Source organism: Lutra lutra, chromosome 9 (genome assembly GCF_902655055.1).
Source record: "Lutra lutra chromosome 9, mLutLut1.2, whole genome shotgun sequence".
Taxonomy (NCBI): Eukaryota; Metazoa; Chordata; class Mammalia; order Carnivora; family Mustelidae; genus Lutra; species Lutra lutra.
The window spans coordinates 59,407,341-59,433,856 of NC_062286.1; the positions used below are offsets into that span (position 1 = coordinate 59,407,341).

The following is a 26,516-nucleotide window of genomic DNA, read 5'->3' on the forward strand; positions in this document are numbered from 1 at the left end:
GGGGAAGGTAGCCAAAAATATATCTGAAGGAATTTCTTTCCAATTTGAAGTTCTAGGACATGCAAAAACTTTGATTTGGGAACATCCTTGGGAAGTTCAGGAGACACAGTGGCAAGAAGAAAAGAAGATAGATCTACACCTTGATAAAGAGGAGATCTTAAAAACATCCAAAGAGAAAAGATTGATTACCCAATTGTTATATAAATGGGGTCAAGATGGCATCTCTGTATTGGTCCCTATATATTTTTTACTTATTCCCAGCAGGCTAGGACCTTTAAATCAAAGCCTGCTAGTGCCAATGCAAATTCTTACAATCCAGTTGCTTTAAGTGCATCCTCAACAAAAAGATTTCTAATATTTAGTTCCTGCCTGCTAGTTGTACCCCATGAACTGCACCCAAGATCTTCTAGCCATAGATAAGACAAACTCTGTAGCTATAAGAGAATCCAAACTGCTATTGCCCTTCAGAGCTCTCTGACCCAGGGATTCCCTCCATGCTACTGAGTGACATATCCTAGACACATAAGCCCCTCTCCAGTTCCCCTCTCCTTGGAAGTTCCATTGTCCTTTTGCCCTTCTGAGTGTTAGCCCCAGGCAGCTATCTCTGGATAGTCTCTTGCTATGATTGGATTTCCCTTTCCTGTGGTCCTATCCAACTGCCACCTAGTAAACCTTATTTGCAATATTGTCATTCCTTGATCTGTCCTGAAATTCTTGAACTTACCACACCAATAGAACAAAATTAGATTGAAACTGACTTCTCAATTGCAACAATCAAAAGACAATGGAATAATATATTCCAAATAGTAAAAACAAATAATTGGCAGCCTATAGTTTTATACCTATCTATACTATAACTTGAGAGACAAAAGTTGAGAATCCCTACTAAAGGATATAATTCATAATTAAATAAATTATGCCACAAGGAAGAAATGAGATACAAAAAAAAAGGCAAAAGAAAAGAATAGCAATGGGGGCAGGCAAATACATGGGAAAATCTGAACAATTTTTAATTGTATAAAACGATGATAATAGTAACAACTCATGAGGGAATACAAAAACAAGATGCAGCTAAAATACTAATGATAATAACATGTACAATGGAGTGAGGTAATCATAGAAAAACTATGTTCTTTGTTTTATTCAAGATCAAGGAAGGTATATTTATCAATTTTAGACTTTAAGTATTCATATTAGAGATATCACTAATAATATATATAGAATTAGGGCACCTGGCTGGCTCAGTTGGTAGAGCAAACAACTCCTGATCTTGAGGTTGTGAGTTTTTTTTTTTTTTAAAGATTTTATTTATTTGACAGAGAGAGATCACAAGCAGGCAGAGAGGCAGGTAGAGAGAGAGGAGGAAGCAGGCTCTCTGCTGAGCAGAGAGCCGGATGCGGGACTCGATCCCAGGACCCTGAGATCATGACCTGAGCCGAAGGCAGCAGCTTAACCCACTGAGCCACCCAGGCGCCCCAAGGTTGTGAGTTTGAACCCCACATTGGGTATAGAGATTACTTAAGAGAAAAATCTTAAGAAAAAAATAATACATGTAGGATGTATTACTCCAAAATGCAGTAGACAGAGGGAAAGATAAAGAAAATTTATTTAATACAATAGACATGAGCAAAAAAAAAAAAAAAAAGATTTTAAAAAGTAAAACCTAAAGACAATTTTTTTAAATTTAAAAGAGAAAATAAGCATGAAAAAGATGGTAGAAATAAATCCAAATATTTGTATTAGTGAACATTTAATAAATACCATTTGGACTAACTCACAAATTAAAAAATATAGATTATTAGTTTAGATTATTAGATTAAGAAAAATAAAATGCACCTGAATGGAATTTACAGGGAACACATCTAATGCGAGGACACAGAAATATTTACGTAGGTAAAGGAAGAACTTCTACAGTAAGTGAACAGAAAAAAAAGTTAAAAGATTGGAAGGGAATAAATAAAACTGTCATTATTTGCAGGTGATTTGTCTACATAGGAAAATCCAAAAGATTCCACCAACAAATCATCAGACTTAATCAGATAATTAGCCAAAGTGTCTGATATAAAATTAATACACAAAATTTAAATGCATTTTATATGCAACTAGGAAAATAACACTTTAAGAGATATTTTTTGTGATAGCAAGAAAAAAATTTAGAACATCCTTTGAATATTAGGCAAGATCTTATAGAGAATATTGTAAAACTTTAATGAAAAAAATTTTGAGGGGTGCCTGGGTGGCTCAGTGGGTTAAAGCCTCTGCCTTCGGCTCAGGTCATGATCCCAGGGTCCTGGGATCAAGCCCCACATCAGGCTCTCTGCTCCGCAGGGAGCCTGCTTCCTCCTCTCTCTCTCTCTGCCTGCCTCTCTGCCTACTTGTGATCTCTGTCTGTCAAATAAATAAATAAAATCTTTAAAAAAGAAAAATATTTTGAGAAATATAAACATATTGTTGGATAGAAAGACTCAATATTATGAAGAGGACAAGTCTCCTAAAATCTATCCATTCACATTAATTTCAATTGAAATATTAGGTGAATTTTTTTCATTTTTTTAAATTTTAGCAACAGACAAAGAGCATGAGCTGGGGGAGGAGAAGGGAGAGAATCTCAAGCAGACTGCCTGCTGATTGGGGAGCCCCATGCAGGGCTCGATCCCAGGACCCTTAGATCATGACCTGAGCCAAAACCAAGAGTTGGACACTTAACTAACTGAGCCACCCAGATGCCCCTTAGGTGGATTTTTTTAACTTGACAAGTTCAATAGAATTTTATATAGAAATCAAAGGCTCAAGAATAGACGAGATGCAAAAAGAAGGGGGGAAGATTTGCTCTATTACATAAAAGTCTTCTTATAAATATATATTAAGTAAAGCATATTGACAGTGGCCTAGCAACAAAAACTTGACTAGTGGAACTAGAGTTAAGAAACTGATCTATATATCTATATCTATATCTATATCTATATCTATATCTATATCTATATCTATATCTATAGGCATATAGATATAGATATAGATATAGTAACTTGATTTATGCCAGATGAGTATTATAGATTACTGGAAAAGGATGAACATCAATAAATGATACTAGCCTTTGAACTGCTTATCTTCAATTTTCTTGTTAAATGAGATATTAATGTCTGCATTGTTCACTATTAGTTAGATTTTTCTGTTAGTTGCAACTCAAAGATTTCATAACTGATATAGGTCCTAGGATCTCCTGGCCAAAGACATGTGATTAAAATAGCCCAATCAGAGTGGATCCTGTAACTTGTGGAGGAACAACAGGGAAGAAACTATGACTCTTCTACTAAACTTGAATCTGAATGAATGTGTGCCTGGGGTGTCTGGGGAGTACCACATAGCTCCTGAGAGTGAAGCCAACACAGTGGAAGGCAGAGTAGAGGATGAAGAGAAACTGAATCTGAATGATAGTTTGAATCCTTTAACTGAGATCCACCTTCTGCTATCTACTGATGGACTTTTCAAGTATAGAAACCAATAAATCCTTTTTTAATTTGCTTTAGCTATTTAAAATAGAATTTTCTGTCTTAGGGAGCCAAAATGATCTCACTAAAAATGGTAAACTCAACTCACTTTCTCTAAGAGTTTATGATAGAAACCATGATCAGACATGGAATTTTTTAAATGTTGTTGGCTATAAAGATGAATATAATTCATAAAGCCAATGTGTACCCAGCGTATAGATAAGAAAACAAAAGCCATACACTGGTTTGATTGAAACATTTGGATCCTAGTAATTAGATCTTTTGAAAATTCTATGAAAAACAGAGTCACCATGTTTTGTTCAATAAAACCAAAGCTGAGTGATTGAGAAGGAGACCATGATATAAAGTCAGAAGGAGGGCTTACTTTGTTAGCCAAGTAATAAAGATGCAGGAAATTATAGAAAATAAACTCTTGCCTCATCCTCTAGGTTTGGAGAAGCAATTTTACAAATATGCTATATAAACTGATTTTAAAATTCTGGTATTTTGCTCACTAGGGAGTTTTGCTAGGATGGCAAAGAAAAGAGAATTAAGAGAAGTCTGAAAAATTATGAGATTAAATTTGTGTTTTAGAAGATCTTTCAAAATGAGAAATCTAAAACTCAAATAAATACCAGATTTGTGGATTTGTGACAAAGAAAATGATCTACAGAAGTAGTTATCAAAATTAATTTTAGCATTGGGAACTTTTTTTACACGAAATCTTACAGAGAATTTCAATATGTAAGTTAGACAAATATATTTTAGTATAGATTTTTTTAAGTTGAACTGTATAAGATTTACTTATTAAAGAGGAGAGGAAGGACGCTAATCTTGAAGAATACTCTAAAATTTTAAAATCAAGAGTGATACATAACAGTTCCATTCTTATCATCATTAGCATTTGATTTATCTCTCTATTAGTTTTAGTTAAGCAGGAGTAAGATAAAATATTTCCAAATGGTAATTTTAGGGTACTTTTCAATTAAAGTCAGAACTCTGTGAAAGAAAAGATAGATTTAAACGTTTTTTTTTACTTCAAGATTAAGCCACTAAGCCTATTAGTAGAATTATTTATCATAAATATGAACATTTAGAGAAGGAACTAAAAGTTACAAGTATTGCTTAAAATACTTATAATAGGATACAGTATTATGACACCATGTTTACTTATTAGTGTGTTGTTTTGTTGCATAAGTGGCTATTTTGCCTCAACAGAGAATTTGCCAAACTCATGCATTTGAACTTTTAACTGGTTTTTAGTTGAGCATGATGCTTGTGTGTTGTGGATTTCTGTTCATTTATATAATTTTATATGAGTAAATGTGACATAAAATATAAAAATAAATTTTTAAAAAGAGGAATAATGAAGGACCATAACTTTAAATTTAATTCACATTTTTAAAAATTTAATCCACATTTATAAGACGCTTAAGTGAGCCCACAAACATATTGGTAAGGAAATCACAAGGACTGTTCACAAAAATTACAGTTTTCTTCCTGGGTGGTGATAGGATTGCTCTTCCCTGATGACCTTGGAGTTAGCTGTGGCCTGGTGCCTTGCTTTTGCCAGTGAAATGTGAGCAGACTTAGCATGTATCATTTCTGGGCAGATGTATTAAGAGCAAGTGCCATTGCACAATTCTTCATATTTCTTCCCCTGCCACCGTGATCAAAGAAGCACACTACTGAGAGGGAGTCTCCATCAACCTGGATTCCTGAGCGATGATGAACAGAATCCCTTGCTAAACTGCAGTAGACATGTGTATAATCAGACACTATGGATAAGCCAAAGAAGCCAGTTAGCAGAATGAGGAGAGTAGGACAGAGCTGCAGAGAGAATGTAAGGTGCATGGGAGAAAAATAAGAGGGAGCAGCTGATCCCTAGAATTTCTTTGGTTCCAGGTCCTGTGGATTCTAATACTAAACTCTACATTATCCTCTGCAGCTTGATAGGACTCCTGATACTTGAAAAACAAAAACAAAAAGCCTAAATAAAAAGTGTATTTCAACTTAGAAAGGTGTTCCCCAAATGCATATGCTGAAACAAAAGTTACGTGCATTTTAATATAAATTGCCAATTGTCACCCACTAGCAAGGTAGAGAGTGTTCTTTTCAGTGCTGTTGGCAAAACTGGTTATGCACATTAAAAAAACAAAACAAAGTAGGGATAAAAACTTTGCTAATGGGAAAAAAAGTTAAATGTATTAATCAGGACTTATTAGTAAGGCTGACTTTTTAACAGATTTTTCTAAATCATTTACTCCTTCTTTAGTAATTAAAAAAAATGTATTTGTTTTGCCAATTCATGTATTGGACGTTAAAGGTTTTTTGTGGGTGTGTATGAATTTTTTTTGTTGTAAAACTTATCACAAGTATTTGCCCAATTTGGTTTCTGTTTTCAGATTTTTATTATGTTGGTGGTTTATGTCAACTTTTAACTGTTATGTAGTAACACATATTTTTCTTTATGAAGTCCATCATTGTATCTAAGATGAAAAGTTTTTACCCAGCCAGAAATTGTTAAATATTCATTCTTCATTTTTCCCTTACTCTCCTTTTCTCACCTATATGATTCTCATTCATATTGTACAAAATTTATCATTTGAGGGACACCTGGGTGGCTCAGTCAGTTAAGCATCTGTCTTCATCTCAGGTCATGATCCCAGAGTCCTGCATAGGGCTCCCTGCTCAGTAGGGGATCTGCTTCTCCCTCTGCCTCTGCTGCTTCCTCTGCTTGAGCTCTCTCACTCTCACTCTCACTCTCTCTCAAATAAAATCTTTAAAATTTGTCATTTGAAGCAAACTGTAAATGCTAAGGCAAATAATTAACATAAACAAATGATTATTTTCCCTTTCTTTCCTTTTTTTTAGATTTATTTATTTATTTTAGAGAGCAGAGAAGGGGCAAAGGGAGACGGAGTGGGAGAGCATCTCAAGCAGACTCTCTGCTAACCACAAAGTCTGATGTGGGGCTCAATCTCATGATCCTGAGATCATGACCTGAGCTGAAATCAAGAGTTGGACACTTAAACTGACTGAGCCCCTATTTTCTCTTTTAATAATAAGATTTTTTTAACCTATAATTCCTAATATATTTATACTTTATTTTGGTGTATTGCATAAAATTAAGATTTAATTGATTTATTTTCCAAAATGGCTAGCCAATTATCCTGGCATTTTTATTGAATGATTCTTTTTTTCTCCCCCACTAATTTGCCATGCTCCTTCGTCTTCATTTTTCATCAAATATAATGAAGTTTTAATTTCAACTTATCTATTCTACATTGCACATTTATCTGTCTCTTTGTTCCACGGTGGTTTTTTTTTTTTTAAAGATTTTTATTTATTTATTTGACAGAGAGAAATCACAAGTCAGCAGAGAGGCAGGCAGAGAGAGAGGAGGAAGCAGGATCCCCGCTGAGCAGAAAGCCCGATGCGGGGCTCGAACCCAGGACCTGGGATCATGACCCGAGCCGAAGGCAGCGGCTCAACCCACTGAGCCACCCAGGTGCCCCCCAAGGTGGTTTTTGATAGAGTCAATTGAGTGTATCAAAATTTGGTTATCAAAATACCTCTTAAGTTTTGCTGATGTGTTTAGAAGGAAAAGTGTCTTGATGTTTGTGGAATCTACAACTTACTTTTAATTAGTTCTGGAAAGAGAGAGAAGGCAAATATAGCAAAATGTTAACCCAGTGAATCTAGTTTCATTATACCAGTCTTAACTTTTATATAGGTTTGAAAAGTTTTTTTTTAAGGCGAAACTTTTTTATACTTTAATGAAATTTTAAAAATTAGGTGTAATTTATATACAATAAAATAGATTTGAAACTTTATAAAGTAAGTGTGTGTAGGGGTGTGGAATAGAGGGAGATTCAAGATGGCAGCATTGACAGATCCTGAACTTACCTCCTCCCATAAAGACAATAAATAAATCTACAGATCCATGTGGAACAATTCCCTGTGATAAGGATTTGGAAGCTATCTGAAAAGCATCCCCACAACAAAAAGGCCATATTAAGGCAGGTAGGAGAGGAAGAGAAGTGGTCTTGTAAGAAACTCCACCCTAGGGCAGAGATCTGTAGTTGGGAAGGATCTCTTAATACAGAGCTTGTCTCTTCAGAGTGAGGGATTTGTGTCCAACATTCCTAACCCTTAGGAGCTGTACCAGAAAGAAGGTCCCCAAAGCATCTGGCCTTGAAAACCAACAGGGTTACTTCCAGGAGAACTATAGGGCCTTAGGAAATGAAAATCTGCTCTTAAAGGGCTTGTCCATATCCACACTCACCCTGGGACCCTCCACAAAAGCAACAGTTTGAAAGGTGCCTAGACTATATGCAAACTAGACTCATTTTTTAATCTTAAAGCATCTGCCAGAGAGACAGGAAACTGTTGGGACTTTTCCCAGAGACCAAAGTCTTGGTGGGTGCCATTTTTGCATTCTTCCATTTTGTTGGTGCCAGTGTTGCACAATATTCACACCTCCTTTCTAGCTTGCTAGCTCTGATGGAAGCTTCTTCCCTCAGAGCCACAGCCATGGCCCACTATGCCATACCCTGGCCTGGTGGTTCCAGCTCCCCACTCCCATGTGCTATAGCCATGGCCTGTCCTGCCATAGTGGGAAGACACATCAAGGGATGCCTCTTGAGTGCCTGGCCCCTGTGTCTAGGCAATCACAATTCTGGGCTCCACAGATATGAGAAATTAGAGATGGTCCTTGGCAGACAGCTGTTCCCAGGGCAGAGCACAAATAGACTGAAATACACCTCCAGGCTTCATGTGAAAAGGCATATTTTTTTTCATTCCAAGGAGCTTCAGTCTGAGGGGCAGTCTTCAGGTTTGTTGCACATCCAGAGGCTACAGAGATTCACCCTGTGAACATGGGCAAGGAGACACCATATTATTGCCACCCTTTGGCTTTGCCACAGTTTGCTGATACCTCCCATAAAGAATCTTATATACATATTGGAAGCCATATTTTTGCAACAGTCACCAGGGAACTCCTTTAGATCTGGTGTAGAGGCCAGCAAAGTTTACAATTATGGAACCACAAGACTATACATACTTACATACCTTAAAATCTGTTGCCCAAGGATCTGGCTTACAGTTAGCCTGAAATTAGGTACTTTCTAAGACCTCTTCCTTTGGAACACTGATGGGCCTTGGCACACCCTTAGCAACTGGAACCTATCAAGAACAAATAAGACTATTTAGACTTTATGAAGATTAGAAGCTAGGGCAAGATTGAGTTCACCTCTTACATAAGGCCACTCCTTCAAGACAGTACCTGTTTCATGTAATACAGAGAAACAAACACAGAGTCAAGCAAAATGAGAAGACAGTGGAATATGTCCCAAAGAAGAGACTATGACAAAAGACCTTAATGAAAGGAGATAAATAATCTACCTGATAAAGAGTTTAAAGTAATGGTAGTAAAGATTCTCACTGATCTTGGGAGAAGAATGGATGAACATATTGAGAACTTCACCAAAAGACAGAAAACATAATAAAGTACAGAGCTACAGAATACAATAACTAAACTAAAAAATACACGAAATTTTCAAAGCAGACTAGACAAAGTAGAAAAACAGATCAACGACCTGAAAGACAGGGCAGTGGAAATCTCCTAATCAGAACAGCTAGAAGAGAAAAGAATTTTTTAAAGTGAAGATAGCTTAAGGCACTCGTGGGACAATATCAAGCAGAATAACATTTGCATTACAGGGGTTAATCAAGAGAAGAGAGAGAAAGGGAAAGGAGTAGAAAAATTATTTGAAAAAATAATGGCTGAAAAACCTCCCTAACCTGGGGAAGAAAACAGACATCCAGCTCCAGGAAACACAGTTTCCAAATAAGATGAATACAAACTGATCTACACTAAGACACATTATAATTATAATTCCAAAAATTATAATATTAAAAGTATCAAAAGAAAAACAACTTGTAACATACAAGGGAAACCCCTAAGACTATGAGCTGATTTTTCAGTGGCAACTTTGCAGGCCAGAAGTGGGCAGCTTGATATACTCAAATTGTTGAAAGGAAAAAATTTACAACCAAGAATACTTTTCCTGGCAAGGTTATCATTCAGAACTGAAAGATAGATAAAGAGTTTTTCAAGCAACAAAAACAACAGTTGTTCATCACTACTAAACTGGTCTTACAGGAAATACTAAAGGTTATTCATTAAGATTGGGGGGAGGCACTACCAAGTAGCAAGAAAATATGGAGGTTAAGAGACAAAAGTAATAAGATTATAATAATTAATTAAGCTATACAAAAAAATTTAAGAATGTAAAATATGACATCAAAAACAAAACAAACACAATTGGTGAGGGAGTAAGAATGTAGAGTTTTTAGAATGTACTCAAACTTAAGATGTTAACAACTTAAGATAGACTATTATATACAGAGACTAGCAAATATTAATAGACCTAAAGGGAGAAGTTGGAGCCAAGAATATACAATGAGGAAAAGACAATTTCATCAATATGTGGTTTTGGGGAAATTGGATAGCCACATGCAAAAGGCTGAAACTAGATCACTATCTTACACCATCCACAAAAATTAACTCAAAATAAAGACTTGAAAGTACAATCTGAAACAATATAATTCCTAGAAGAAAATATAGGCAGTAAGCTCCTTGATATTGATCTTAACAATGTTTTCCTTCTTTCTTTCTTTCTGTCTGACTCCAAAGGCAAGGGAGACAAACAAAAATAAACAACAGGACTATATCAAACTAAAAAGTATCTGCACAGCAAAGGAAACCATCAATAAAACAAAAAGGCAAGCTACTGAATGGGAGAAAATATTTGCAAATCATGTATCCAATAAGGGGTTAATATCCAAAATATATAAAGAACTCCTAACACAATAACAAAAACAACCTGACTGAAAAATGGGCAGAGGATCTGAATAGACATTTTCCCAAAGAACATATATATGGCCAACAGGCACTTGAAAAGATGTTTAACATTACTAATCATCAGAGAAATGGAAATCAAAACCAGAATGAGTTATCAATTTCATGCCTGTCAGAATGGCTATTATCAAAAAGACAAGAAGTAAGTGTTGGAGAGGATGTGAAGAAAAGAGAGCTTTTGTACACTGTCGGTAGGATTGTAAATTAGTGCAGCTACTACAGAAAAATAGTATGGAGATTCCTCAAAAAAGTAAAATAGAACTAGCATACAGTTCAGCTATTCCACTTCTGGGTATTTATCCAAGAAATACAAACACACTAATTCAAAAAGATACATGAAACCCATGTTCATTGCAGGATTATTAAAATAGTCAAGATAATGGAAACAAGTATCCATTGACAGATAAATGAATAAAGAAGATGGCAATATACATATATATAGGTGGATAGAAATACAGATATAGACATGTAGTATATATATTGTACACACATATACACACACACAACAGAATACTACTGCCATAATACAGCCATAAAAAAGGAAAGCTTGGACAAACCATAAGTGACTCTTAATCTCACAAAACAAACTGAGGGTTGCTGGGGGGAGGGGGGTTTGGGGGTGGAGTTATGGACATTGGGGAGGGTATGTGCTATGGTGAGTGCTGTGAAGTGTGTAAACCTGGCGATTCACAGACCTGTACACCTGGGGATAAAAATATATGTTTATAAAAAATAAAATAAAAATTAAAAAAAAAGGAAAGCTTGCCATTTGCAGCAAATGGATGGACATTGATGGTATTATGCTAAGTGAAATAAGTCAGACAGAGAAAGGTATATATATCATTTTATTTATACACAGCATCTAAAAAACAAAGCAGGTACCTGGCTGGGTCAGCTGGTAGGGCATGTGACTTTTAATCTTAAGGTTATGAGTTCAAACTCCACTTCGGGCATAGAGTTTACTTTAAAAAACCAAATTCATAGATACAGATGGGTAATTATAAGAGGGGAAGGAGGTTTAGGGGGTAGACAAAGTGGGTGAAGGAGCTCTGTCATAGGGTGATGCCTGGTAACTGGACTATGGTGGTGATCATTTTGTAGTGTATACAAATATCAAATTATAATGTTGTATGCCTGAAACAAATACCAATTTTATCTCGGAAAAAAAGAAAAGAAAAAATAGGGGAAAAAAGAGCAATACTTTTTAAGTGAGGTTTGTTTGTAATTTGGTTCCATGTTTAAGACAAACATATTGACATCAGAGTTTCTAATGAATATTTTTTTAAAATTTATTTATTTGTCAGAGAGAGAGAGAGAGAGAGCACACAGGCAGAGTGGCAGGAAGAGGCAGAAGGAGAAGCAGGCTCCCTGCTGAACAAGGAGCCTGATGTGGGACTCGATCCCAGGATGCTGGGATCATGACCTGAGCCGAAGGCAGCTGCTTAACCAACTGAGCCATCCAGGCATCCCTCTAATGAATATATTTTATGCTATCTTTAAAAAGATTCAATTAAATTTAGTAGGGTTTTTTGTTTTATTTTATACATTCCATGAAGTAAGTTAATAATAACAAAAGCAGATCTGATTGAATAATTTCCTCTATGACTCATTTTGAGAACCTGTGTGAAATAAGACTTAATTTAAATGGACATTTGATTTCTTCAAGGAATTGATTCCATGTACAATTGGAAAACCATAAGGTACCTGGAAATAAACCTAACCAAAGAGGTAAAAGACTAGTGCTCTGAAAACTATAAACACTGATGAAAGAAATTAAAGATGGCGCAAAGAAATTGAAAAACATTCTGTGCTCATGGATTGGAAGAGCAAATATTGTTATAATGTCCATACTACCCAAAGCAGTCTACACATTTAATGCAATCCCTATCAAAATAGCAACAGCATTTTTCACAGAGTTAGAACAAACAATCCTAAAATTTTACGGGACCACAAAGACCCCAAACAACCAAAGCAATCTTGAAAAAGAAAAGCAAAGGTGGAGACATCACAATTCCAGAGTTTAAATTATATTACAAAGCTCTAGTGATCAAGACAGTATGGTACTGACACAAAAACAGACTCATAGATTAGTGGAACAGAATAGAAAACCCAGAAATAAACCTGCAACTATATAGTCAACTAATCTTAAAGCAGGAAAGAATATCCAGTGGAAAAAAGATTGTCTCAACAAATTGTGCTGGGGAAAATTGGACAACAACATGCAAAAGAATGAAATTGGACAATTTTTTAAAGTTTTATTTATCTTTATTATTATATATACAGACAGTGCAAGTGTTGGGGAGGGGAAAAGGGAAAGAGGGAAGAAGAGAATCTCAAGATGACTCCCTGCTGAGCACAGGCCTGATGTGGGGCTCAATCTCACAACGCTGAGATCATGACCTGAGCCAAAATCAAGAGTTGGATGCTTAACCAATTGACCCACCAGGTGCCCCTGGACTACTTTCTTACACATTCAAAATGGATGACAGACCTAAATGTGAGACAGGAAACCACCAAAATCCTAGAGGAGAATATCGGCAGTAACCTCTTTGACATCAGCTGAGCAACTTCTTGCCAAGGCGAGAAGAAACAAAAGCAAAATAAACTACTAGGAATTTATCAAGATAAAAACTTCTGCACAGTGAAGGAATAATCAACAAAACTAAAAGGCAACCTTGAAATGGGAGAAGATATTGCAAATGACATATCTGATAAAGGATTAGTAATCCTAAATATATAAAGAACATATAAAACTCAACACCCAAAAAACCAAATAACCCAGTTAAAAAAATGGACAGAAGATATGAATGGACATTTTTGCCAAAGAAGACATACAGATGGTTAACACACACATGGAAAGATGGTCAACATCACTCACCACCAGGGAAATACAAATCAAAACTACAATGAGATATCACTTGGCACCAGTCAGAATGGTTAAAATTAACAACAAAGGAAATAATAGATGTTGGTGAGGATGCAGAGAAAGGGGAACACTCTTGCACTGTTCCTGGGAATGCAAACTGGTGCAACCACTTTGGAAAACAGTATGGAAATTCATCAAAATGTTGAAAAATAGACTACCTACCACCAGCAATGCACTCTAGGTATTACCTAAAGGACACAAAAATACTGATTCAAAGGGATACATGCACCCTGATGTTTATAGCAGCATTGTCAACAATAGCCAAGTTATGGAAAGAGCCCAAATGCCCATATGCCCATTGACTGCTGACTGGAGAAAGAAGTCATGGTATGCACACACGCCACACACACACACACACACACACACACACAGCAGCATATTACTCAGCCATAAAAAAAGAATGAAATCATGCCATTTGCAATGATGTGGAGCTAGAGACCATTATGCTAAGTGAAATAAGTCAGTCAGAGAAAGAAAATACTGTTTGATATCACTCATGTGGAATTTAAGAAATGAAACAGATGAACATAGCGGGGGAAAAAAGAGGTGCAAACCAGAAAACAGGCTCTTAACTATAAAGAATAAACAGAGGGTTACTGGATGGGAGGTGAGCAGGTGGACAGGTTAAATGGGTGTTGAGTATTTAAAGAGGGCACTTGTTGTGATGAACAGGGTGTTATAGGTAAGTGACGAATCACTAAATTCTACACCTGAAACTATATCACACTGTATATTAACTGGAATTTAAAGATTTGTTTATTAATTTAGAAAGAGAGAAAGAGGGTGTGATAGACCACAGGTGGCAAGCAGAGGGAGAGGGAGAGACAGTCCAAAGCAGACTCCATGCTGAACATAGAGCCAGATGTTAGCTGGATCTCACAAATATTAGAGCATAACCTGAACTGAAACCAACAGTTAGACATTTAACCAACTGTGCCACCCAGGAGCCCCTACTAACTAGAATATAAACAAAAACTTGAAAAAAGAAAAAAATTAATATTTGATTTTTTGAATCTGTTTTATGTTTTCAGTAGTAATATGAAATCAAATTTAGTGTATGCACACTGAAACTCTATAAGTTTTAAAATAAACTTCTGAAGCTGAATTTTATTATGAAAATTTTGCAAACTCAAAGTTCTTTGTGTTACATAATAATACATAAGTAGCATATAGCCCAGTGCTTTGTTAGCATTTTTTATGACTGTTTATAGTCTAAAATTATTATCCTAACCACTCTTGTGTACTATGTTGACATCTTTTATATATAACTATTAATATTATTCTCCATAGTTTTCCTTTTAAATATCAAATTGATTGATTCATAAACCCAAGCTTTCTTTTCTACTTCCTTTAATAAACTATTTAGTTGTTCCACAGTATATCCCAGGAATCATATTCCCTCTTCCCCTACACAAAAACGTCTTAGATTTTTATCTTATGTTAATTAGTTAAGCTGTTGGAAAGGATTTTACTGACCACCAAGGAAATACACTTATCTTTACTCCTAACTTCTTACCTAATATGTGTGTGTCTGTGGGGAGGGGGTATGTGTGTTTTTTCCTGAAATCCTCATATTTTCAATTTTGCACTCTTTTCTCATACTGTTGGCCTTTGGATGGGGCCTTGGTTTTAGTTAATTTACAGCAATTGTTGCATTTTATATAATACAACAATTTTAAAAACAATTTAAGGCTGAGGTACCTGGGTAGCTCAGTCAGTTGAGCTTTTGATTTTGGCTCAGGTCATGAACTCAAAGTGGTGAGATTGAGCCCTGCATTCGGCTCCTAGCTCAGCGAGCAGTCTGCTTAAGATTCTCGCTTTCCATCTGCCCCCACCCCCAAATCATGGGCTACCCCCCAAAAATAAATAAATCTTTAAAAAATAATAAAAATAAAGACAATTTAAGGCTACTGTCAAATCTAGCATTTGGAAACACAATAAACAGAGTTCTGCCTCCTGAGGGCTGTTGTGACCAAAACCTAACATGACTTTTTGTTGAGGTACTTCACTATAGTCCAGTTTCTATACTGTTGTCCCTAAAGTTGTTGCCAAAAAACAAATCAAATCTTGTACCTTTGCTGCTTACAAAGCTTCCATGGCTTCCAGCCACCTACAGGTAAAATTTGAAATCCCTTAGAACACAAAGAACCTTTCACCATCTGGCCCCATCTAATTTTTTTACCCTCATTTGCATTCCTCTTAATATGAACACAGGAGCTACAGCCATGTAGAACTGCTTATCAGTCTCAACAAATTATTTTTTATGTCAGTGTTCTCACTTGTTTGGTTACTTCTGTTCAGAATGTCCTGCCCTTCTCTCCCCATCTCCCCACCCCAATTCTTAGTATCTTTCAAAAGCCAACAAAAGTTCCCTTCCTCGGTGACAACACGTTCAGACTGCATGGCAGTCACTTCTTCCTCTAGTGAGGGAGAGTGACAGAGAAACAAAGAAACACATGGTCAAAAGACTATGAACTCATTAAGGACAAGGACTTCACCATTTATTCACCTATGTGTGCCCTAAATCTACCAGTCACACAGTAAATGAATGTTGAATTGCATTTTACTGAATAATATGGATTGAGTCTAATAATTGCACTTTCACTTTAAAGAATATTAACTATGTAGGTTTTCTCAGGTTACAGGTTCATAATATGCTTAAAAAAAACACAGAATAGTTGCTAAAATTTTTACAAATAAATACATTCTTATAATTTTTAATACATTTTAGTTAAATTTATATAGGCTTTCTGGTTTTTTGTTTTTTTTTTACTTTAAGTATTTTGAGTAAGGTATAATTCATAGAACTCATGTAAATGTCTCAGGGTAATTTGAAAGTATATAAAGCATAGAAATACTGTTGGAATGGATAGCTGAGATACAAATATTAAAGTATAGGAATGTGCCAAAAAGAAATTCTTCCCTGGAGAGAATACATGTTTTTTTGTAATGAGCAAAACCCTGACATATTTAATAAGGCATTGCAAAATCTGCCCCTTCCTCCCTCCCACCAGGGGAGGCAAAGTCAAAGTTTACACTGCACTTTGTTTAGAAACTTTGGAACCATGTGTTTAAAGAATGACAGAGGTTTGTCAAGACTTTCTGCCAAAGCACATCACAAGCTTAACATGTGTTTACTGCCTGCTCTCAAAAACTAGTGTCCATGAGCCAGCCAGCTGCTAGCTAGCATTAGGGATACCCTCTAGCTAGTGAGGCCTCAAACTGGGTCACATCTCCATTTCCCAAAGGAAGCTCTGGAAACTTTCTGCTGTCTTCTTTGTTTCTCATATAACTTATTAGCTCAGTTCTATAAAATTCTGCAATTTTAACCTTAGAGCCATTACATTAAAATTTATAAATATGAAAATGCAGATATATCTATATATTTTAAAGATTTTTTTTTTAAAGATCTTATTTATTTGACAGAGAGAGACACAGCAAGAGAGGGAACACAAGCAGAGGGAGTGGGAGAGGGAGAAGCAGGCTTTCTACCAAGCAGGGAGCCTGATGCAGGGCTCGATCCCTGGACCCTGGGATCATAACCTGAACCAAGGGCAGACGCTTAATGACTGAGCCACCCAGGTGCCCCTGAAAATGCAGATATTAAAATGTTCTTAACTAAGTTAATAACCTTCCTGATAAACTTGCTTTTCCCAAATACTCTGTTACAACGCAGCCATCTTTGCAAATGCCTACCTCAAAAAGTTGAAGTCCTAACAATAACAGTGAACATTTATTGAGTACTCTTTTTTGGGGGGGGGTTATAGGGTTTGTTTATTTTTGTTTTTGTTTGTTTGTTTGTTTTCCTTTTTTAAATATATTTTTTTTAATTTTATTTTTTATAAACATATATTTTTATCCCCAGGGGTACAGGTCTGTGAATCACCAGGTTTACACACTTCATAGCACTCACCATAGCACATACCCTCCCCAATGTCCATAACCCCACCCCACCCCCCAACCCCCCTCCCCCCATCAACCCTCAGTTTGTTTTGTGAGATTAAGAGTCACTTATGGTTTGTCTCCCTCCCAATCCCATCTTGTTTCATTTATTATTGAGTACTCTTAATGTCTCAAGCACTATGCTTTTTATCCTTGATTCTCATAGGAGTTTTTGGAAAGAAAATGGCTCAAATACATGTTTCTGCCCTCACCTTTCCCCCCCCCTTTCTTCCCCTAATGCCTTACTGGAGCAACTCAGTAATTAAAAGCAGCCACCAGAGGCTCTTGTTGATTATCTGTGTTTCTGGGGGGCTGCCTTTAAGATAGGGTAGATACTATGAGGTCTGTAACTTGGGAAAGCCAACTGCCTTTAGGAGGAAGATGACTGCCTGGGTAGATGTAGTCACTCTTCTTCTAAGTGCCTGAGAAAAGAGTATTTCTCTCCCCATTCTTGGAGAGCCAGAGTCAAAGAAGCCCTCTCCTACCTGTTTCAATGGAGTCCCAATTTGCCAGCTTGCCTGCTTCTGGCTAGAAAGTGTTTCTCAAAATGCTGTCCTTGTACTCCTCGGACCCATAGCAATGGCATCACCTAGGGGAACTTGTTAGAACTTGTTAGAAATGCAAATTCTCATTAGAGGTCTATACATCAGAAACTCTGGGAGCAGGGCCCAGGAAGATGTGTTTTAATAAGCCCTCCAGGAGATTATGATACCTACTCAAGTTTGAGAACCATGGGGCCAGGAGAGCAGAAAGTTTAATAGCTTCCACCTGCTGGAAATCCCAGCCACCTAACCTAGGAAGGTGCTGAGGAACTTGTATCCATTAATAAGGCATAGGAAGTTGCCATGCATTTAATGAACTCAGTAATTTGTGGGAGGTTTGTTTTCATTGATAGTGTTTCATTGAGTGAATAATAAAATATTTTATTTGTGCTGGAATCCATCATTTCTTCATTCCCACTGTCACTCTCCTAATTCAAACATTCATTAAACGATTATTGCTTAGGCTATCCCTGTGGTCTCTAACTGTTCTCTTCATTTTCAGACTCTCCCCTACTGCTGCCAAAGGAATCTTCTGAAAGTCAACATTGATCATGTTCCCACTGTTAAAAGAAATTATAGAAGGAGGGAAGGAAGAAGAAAGGCTGAGAGGTAGGCAGTGACATATTACATAGGCCTTAGAGACCATTTTAAGGATTTTGGGTTTTATTCTAAGTGCAACGAAAAGTCCTATCAGGCTGATAGTTTTGACTTTCTAAGCTCAGAGTCTTTTACCCTAGAGTCCCTAGACCTTCGTATTAGACCCTTTTGATAACTATGTCTGTGAGAATCCAACCAAGTTTGCTAGGCCTTTCTCAAGCGCTGTGTCATAGCTGCTTGGGAGCACTTCACCCGCTGGCTAAGTTCTCTCAAACCTTGCCCCATCCATTGCCATTTTTGTCTTCTGTTTCTCTGTAATCAATCATAAAGCTCTGAAAGGGAGGCAAATTTTATCTTCACCCTCTTAGGGTTCTTTTTGATTGGGCCTGAGAATGAAATTGACATAAGACTGATCAGCAGGAGAAAAGCATACCAGTTTATTTAATACAAGTTTTGCATGACACGGGAAACTTCATAAGGAAAGAAGACCTAAACGAGTGGCCAAACTTACTTGCCTTTATATTAAGTTGAACAAAGAGAGGCAATTATGGGAAAATGACTATATGGGGAGGCTAAAGGAAGAGAAGAATTATTTTCATAAGGTTTGTATTGCATTCTCTTGGTCTTAACTTCCTGTCCTTGATGATAGTGTTATGTTCCTTGTGGTATAGGGAGGTCATCTTTCATATAGGAATTTCATCTCCTGCTTTCAAGAAAAAGAGGGAAAGTCAGAGTGTTTTTCTTATATTTGCTGTTGTTCAAGTGCCTTTAATTAAAAATATTAATATGCCAGAGTAGCATATTTTGGGGTGACATTTCTGAACTCCTTCAGTTCCTAGCATGCCTCCAGATGAGGCCATACAAGTTCACACATATATGGATAATATGCCATGACTTTGCAGGGTGTAGTACTGAACTATTGTGCCAAAAAAATGTCAAGTAAAAGAAAAATGAACTAATGTTAAGAATCCCAAGATTTGGGGCACCTGGGTGGCTCAGTGGGTTAAAGCCTCTGCCTTCAGCTCAGGTCATGATCCCAGGGTCCTGGGATCGAGCCCCGCATCGGGCTCTCTGCTCAGCGGGGAGCCTGCTTCCTCCTCTCTCTCTGCCTGTCTCTCTACCTACTTGTGATCTCTATCTGTCAAATGAATAAATAAAAAAAATCATTAAAAAAAAAAAAAGAATCCCAAGATTTAACTCACAGGCTCACCTAGTTGCCTAGGGTGAAGGCATTTCAAGTATCTTACTTAACCAACACTGTTAATTTATACCATTGAGTATAATGAGAATTACAGGATGTAAGACAAGAAAGGGCCTCCATAGCTAGAGGCATAGTTACAGACTATAATTTCAGTGTAGGGGTTGGCAAACTTGTTGTAAGGGGCTAGACAGTAAATATGTTCAGCTTTGCGGGCCATACGGTCTCTGTCACCACTACTCAACTCTGACTTTGTAGGATGAAAGCAGCCCTACACAATATGCAAATGATTGGGCCTGGCTCTGCTCCAATACAATTTTATTGGCAGCAGATCAGATTTGGCCCATAGGCTGTAGTTTGCCAACCCCTGACTTGGTGTATAATTTCAGTCCTCATTGCTATTTGTTGTTTTGTTTTTTTCTCAGTTTTTTTTAATTGAGATCTAATTTACATTGAATAAAATGTAACAGCTCTTAAGTGTACTTTTTGATGAGTTTTTGACAGTTGTATTCACCTATATAGTCATCATCCAAGTCAAGACGTAGAACATTTCCATTCCCCCAGAAAGTACCTTCGTGCCTCTTTCCAGTCAGTCCCCATCCCCACCCCGAGAGGTTAACTATTCCTCTGATTTTTATTCCTATAGATTAAGTTTACCTGTTCTTGAACTTCATGTAAATAAAATTATACAGTGTCTTTATGTCTGACTATATGGCTTCTTTCATCCAACTACTTTGTGACATTCATCCATGTTGTTGAGGGTTTCAGTAGTTAATTCTTCATTGCTAAGCAGTATCCCATTGTATGAATATACCTGCTATTTGTTTCCTAGAACTGTCTTAAGAAATTACAACAAACTTCATAGCTTAGAACCACAAAAGTTGATTCTTTCACAGCTCTGGAGGTCATAAGCCTGAAGTCAAGTTGTTGGTAGAATCATGCTCCCTCTGAAGACTCTAGGGAATATTCCTTCCTGGCTTCTTCCAGCTTCTGGTGGCTCCTAGTGGTCCTTGGCTTGAGGCTGCACTTTATCTCTGGCTCTATCTTCACATGGCCTTTTCCTCTGTGTCTCTGTGTCTTTCTTCTTGTATGTCTCTTATATGGAGAGTGTCATTGGATTTAGTACCCACCTTAATGAAGGATGATCTCATCTAAATTTTCAAAATGGAAATTTCCAAATAAGATCAAATTTCCAAATAAGATCACATTCACAGGTTCCACGTGGACATATCTTTCTGGAAGCCACTATTCAACCCACCACAGTGTATCACAGTTTTATTTATCTAGTGAGCTAATAATGGATATTTATTCTTTTCCTTTTATCTTTCTTTTTTTATTTGTTTGTTTTTGGCTTTTCTTGGCTATTACAAATATCGCTGCTATAAATATTCTTGTATAAGGCTTTTTGTGGGTGTTTTCAACTTCATAGTTTTAAAATTCTGGTTCTAATTATCTTACTATAAGATGCAACTAATTTTCTTTTTAGTGATAATCACCCATAATAACATTAATTCTGACAGGAATTTCTGTAAGAATTGATCAACCTGCATACACCTGACTTTAAAATGTTGTATGAATAAAAATATAATACTGCCAAGAGATAAGACATAGAATTCTAATAAGTATCTTTATTTTTGTTTCTTAAGATACCATCAAGAAACAAGTAAGTTTCAGATCAGGAAACATTGACTTGAACTCTTAAAATAGCAGAATATGTGATTAGAGCAAAAAACAAAAACAAGGAGAGCTTGACTCAATTCTGTCAAATCTTTTGTTTTGCCATGATAGTTTGCATAGTTGCTTGCGACTGTCACCCAAGCTAACCCTGATACATTTATCTCATTATGGGCATGGTTAACAGGGACCACTCCACCAGTATGGGATTAAATGCAGCTCCTTAATAAACAAACAAATAAAGCCATCTATCTGGGCTCCCACCTTTAGATTCTAATATGCCCAACCTTAACAGAACTACTGAGACATGTGGCTGGCTATTACTCTACAGCAAAATCTTCCTGGAGGAGAGGGACCCTATCTCATTCATCTGTACATCATTTAGCTCCAGGCCCAGCTCAATGCTTTCTTAACCTTGTAAGTGTTTCCTGAGTAAATAGTGCCTGTGGATAAAAAATGAGAAGGAAGATCCTGATAACTACTCTTCATAGTAGAGTAATTCCACTAATGCAGAACAGTTCCTGTTAATGAAATTTCTTAGAAATAGTTTTAATAAATGATTCATTTTTTAAAAATCTATTGGAAAGTCTCTAGGATTATTATTCATCACACTGGTAGTCTTTTTTTGAATATTTGCTTCATTTATTCAGCAATTCTGGGAACTGCTGATTGGCTACACTATTCATTTATAAAAGCAATTTAAACAGTACTCAGGCTCTGATGACACTTGGCAAGTGTAACAGAGAAAAACATAGAGTTCTTATTATACTTTTTAAAAAGACAGCTTAAAAATGATCCTATAAAATGGCTTGGAGTTTTTAAAATAGGAATACAATTATGCAATGTGCTCTTTTATTACCACATGTGATTTGCAATGTCTATAAATCAAAAGTCTTATGTAACTTTTTTGAAAAGTGCAGGATTATTTTGGAATATAATTTTTAGAAACTTTTGGGTGGATAAATTTGAAATTTTCACAAATACTAATTTTCTATTTTTTTACTGTATCCTGTCCCTTTAATTTGAATCTTAATAGACCTACCTTTGAAATCAGAATTGACAGACTGCTATATTGAAATTGCAATTTCTTCATATTTGACACAATTATCCAAAGGATAAGGTTTAATATCGTGAGAGACAGTCAAGACTATGACAACACAGCTAAATGCTATAGAGTGTAACTTATTACATATTTTTAAAAGAAACATAAGTGCTACTTTCAACACTACAATTTCAAAATCAACTAGGTATTTTAAACCTATTTCATGTGTAGAATTATTTGCTAGATTATATTATTATCCAGATTTTTTAACTTCCTCTATTAGTTTGGAAATATTTTCAGTTATAAGTAACAGAATAACAGACTATTAGATCTTAAGCAGAGGGATTTATTTGTCTAACATAAGAAGAAATCCAAAATTAGGTGTTTGCTGGCATTGGTTTAACTGTTCAATGTAGGGCTTAGGTTGGTTTCTTTATTATTCTCTTTGGCTTCTCTTCATAGTCATAAGCTGGATACCACGGTTCCAAGCACCATAACCATTTTCAAAGGCAGAAAGCAGGGGACACTATTGAACAGAGCTTTCTTTAAAAAAAAAAATTATTTTATATACAGAAAGAGAGTGTGTAATCAGGAAGAGGGACAGAGGGAGAAAGACAGAATCCTTAACCACTCTCCCTGCTAAGCATGAAGCCTGGTTTTTGGGAAGGGCGTGCTCAATGCCAGGACCCTTGTATCATGACTTGAGCTGAAATCAAGAGTCAGAGCTTAACCGGCTGTGCCACTCAGGTGCCTCATGAACAGAGCTTTCTACTTGACTCTTTTTTACCAGGAAAGATACATCTTTTCTCAAATCACCTATTCAATAATTTTCCCCTTGCATTTTAATGACTATAATGGTGTCACATGACTATCCTTAGCTATAAAGGATGCTGGGAGACCAGCATATACTTCCACCTCTGTATTTAGGGGGAGGCAGGGGAGAAGAGGTTGAGAATGACTTTAGGGTAACTGATGCCATCCTGTATATACTATGTGTGCAGTAACCATTTGTTGAATGAATTAACAAATGATTGCAGTATTCAACAGAGCTAAAGGTCAGGTGTACACCTATCCTTTTATTTTTTTTCTATTAAATTTACATTTTATTCTCCTCATTTGTTCAGGAACATTAGAAGAGGTTTTTAGTTATACTACCAATCAGCAAACATTTGTTAAGCATATGGAATACACTAGTACTTGCTCTGTAGTGGGGAAACAATTAGGAATGGCTAATTCTAAGACATTTATTGAAGACACTCTTCTGCTAATTCAAGAAATATTTATTGTGTGCCTACTGTGTGCCAGACATTATTCTACAGTTATGAGATATATCTGCAAACAAAGCAAAGAGCCCTGCCCTTGAGAAAGCCTACATTCTAACAAAGTATATTAACATTTTAATTGGATTTTGAAAGGTGAGTTGGATTTTCATAAGTAAACCTAATTGAGAAATATATTTCATTCAAAGGGAGCAACATGGACAAAGTTGGAAATGTGAATATGTGTGTCCTGTTTGGGGAGTATCCACTAGCTCCATGAATTGCAGAATACATGGTCGGGGCTGAAAAGGTAGGTTATTGTCAAGTTTTGAAGGGTTATGTCCAAGAAAATGTGAGTTTTGCCAGATAAAAACTAGTATCTCTCAAAGTTAGTGCCAAAGCTCTTAGATATTATCACTTGGAGGTTCTACAGATACCTTGAATTTATCATGTCCCAGATGGACTCATTAGACTTCTCTTGAAATGTACTCCTATTTTTCATAATTTGCTTTTGTCTCTTATCATTTCTCACTTGGGCTATAGCCCTTATGTCCTGACTGTAGTCTCCTCTCTTTTAACCCAACCTTTTGGCAGCTTTAGAAAATGATTTCCCTAAAACTTTTTTTTTTTTTAAGATTTCTCTCTCTCTCTTTTTTTTTTAAGATTTTATTTATTTATTTGACAGAGAGAGATCACAAGTAGGCAGAGAGGCAGGCAGAGAGAAAGGGGGAAGCAGGCTCCCTGCTAAGCAGGACCCTGGGATCATGACCTGAGCCGAAGGCAGAGGCTTTAACCCACTGAGCCACCCAGGCACCCCATCCCTAAAACTTTTGTGACTCAAAGATCAGACTATGAAATATATGTAGATTTGGTGAAGTGGGAGACAGGCTGGGGGATTATTATATTTGTATTAGTTTTCTATTGTTATTTAACAAATCACAAATTTTAGGGGCTTAACACACACATTTATCATTTCATAGTGAGAACCTGGCACAGGTTAGCTGGGTCCTCTGCTTAGGATCTCACAAGACTACAAAATGTCAACAGGACTTTGTTTTCATCTGGAGGCTCGACCAGGAAAGAATCTGCTTCCAACCTCACTCAGATTGTTGGCAAAATTCATTTATTTGCAGCTGTATGACTCAGAACCCCACTTCTTTCTGGGTAGTGGCTGGAGGCTGTCTTCAGCTCCTAGAGGCGCCTATAGTCCCCTCACTGTGTGGACTTTCCCAACATGTCTGCTGACTTCATTAAACCAGCAAGGAGAATCCCTAGAGTGAGTTTGCTAGCATGATAGTGCAATATGGTCATGGGAGCAACAGTCTATCACCTTTGCTAAATTCCATACATTATAAACAAGTTACAGACCTGCCCATTCTCAAATGGTTATAAAACCAGAAATGTGAAAAGCAAGAAGCAAAGATCATGGGGAGCCACCTTATAGTCTGTTTGTCAAAACACTCTCAAAGTTCTCTCTATCCTCAGGATCTGCTTAGTGAGTACTATCTCTGGGAATAATCTTGGAAGTGAAGTTAAGTTTCTGCCAAAACAAAACAGGCAAAAAACCAACCACTCAAGGTATTTGTGAGTTAGTACTTTATGGAACATATAGAGACACTGCCTTTGGATATTTTTCTGGCTTCTCTCACTTCTGTTCTATTTCCCTAAAGTTGTTTTAAGGAATTCCTTCTCCTTCTAGCAGTTCAGCTTCTATAGCTTTCCACTCACAAATATGTCCAAACATATCTCTTCAGGGGCTCAATAGAACAAATTTAATTCGTGCTCTTTAGAAGGCAGGAGGGATTAAAATAGAAAAATTCTTTTTTCCCTTTATATCCAAATCTGATCCTGTTTTCCTTTCTTAAAAAGTCCTTTAATGTTTCTCTATTGTTGCACAATAGGAAAAAGAAATGTTGAATACCTTTGAATTCCCAAGTATGACCCTCCCTGATCTGGCTCCTGCCGGTTTCTGGCCATTCCCCACTTTGTACTGTAGGGCCAGTGTTTAAGGGAACTATTTTGCAGGCTGAGTCATCATTCAGGAACTTGACTTACACTGTTCTTTCTTCCTTGCTCCCCTTCTGTCATTACTTCCCCTAGACATCCATTCCATTTCCTCCATGTAGTTTTTCCTCTCTTTCTTTCTTTTGTACTTATAGTACCCGGTACAAACTGATATTATTAACACATATTTATAACACTTCCATCATTTTTTTTACACACCTGTATTTTTTTTTAAACACAAAACTGTAAACTTCTTGAAGAGGTTGTCCTATGGGAAGAGAAATACAGGTCAACACAGCAAGAGAGGTAATGGCTGGAGTACATATTTGAAGGTAATTAACATTTAAGATGGTATTTGAAAGCATGAGAGTGGATGAAATTATCCAGAAGAGAATAGGAGAGGACAGATCAAGGCAGTAGGATGCTCTAATTAGGATGCTCAGTGGATTGTAAAACTAATCTTGTGTTTGCAGTTTCTCCTGGTCTTTTGGTACTATTTTATACATTGCTTTTTAAAAATTCCTTTTTCTCTTTACTACATTGAAGAGCCAAATGTTAGAGAGTAGTTTGGAGTCCCACCAAAGTCTAAATAAAGTAGACCAAAAAATTCACTTAAAGAAAAATTATTTCTTATGAAGGAATTAAATTTTTTAAAACCTAAGATAAAATATTCTATTTTTAATAATTTGAACAACTCAAATGATTTTTCAGTATCCTGCCAGTTTCATTTCAGTAAATTCCTGTTCCAAATAGAATTTCTATTAAAGAACATAACATATAAGTTCACAGCTCTGTGACCTCAGGTATTTCATTGAAATGATGAGCCCTGAATGAATTAAAGGTCTTAGTGTTGAGAGTTAAAAGTCCAATTTCTTCAGACTTTATATAATCACTCTTTGTAATAATTCAGCAAACACAT

The 26,516-nt window shown here is 36.4% G+C and overlaps 1 long non-coding RNA gene across 1 annotated transcript in view; it reads left to right on the forward strand.

Annotated features, from left to right (window-relative positions):
- The window catches only part of LOC125109474 (uncharacterized), a 217,648-nt gene that overhangs the window by 21,717 nt on the left and 169,415 nt on the right, over nt 1-26,516 (forward strand). The window contains exons 2-3 of the long non-coding RNA XR_007130242.1: nt 18,326-18,432; nt 23,803-23,903. This is a non-coding gene — a long non-coding RNA (uncharacterized LOC125109474). The remainder of the gene's footprint in view (nt 1-18,325; nt 18,433-23,802; nt 23,904-26,516) is intronic.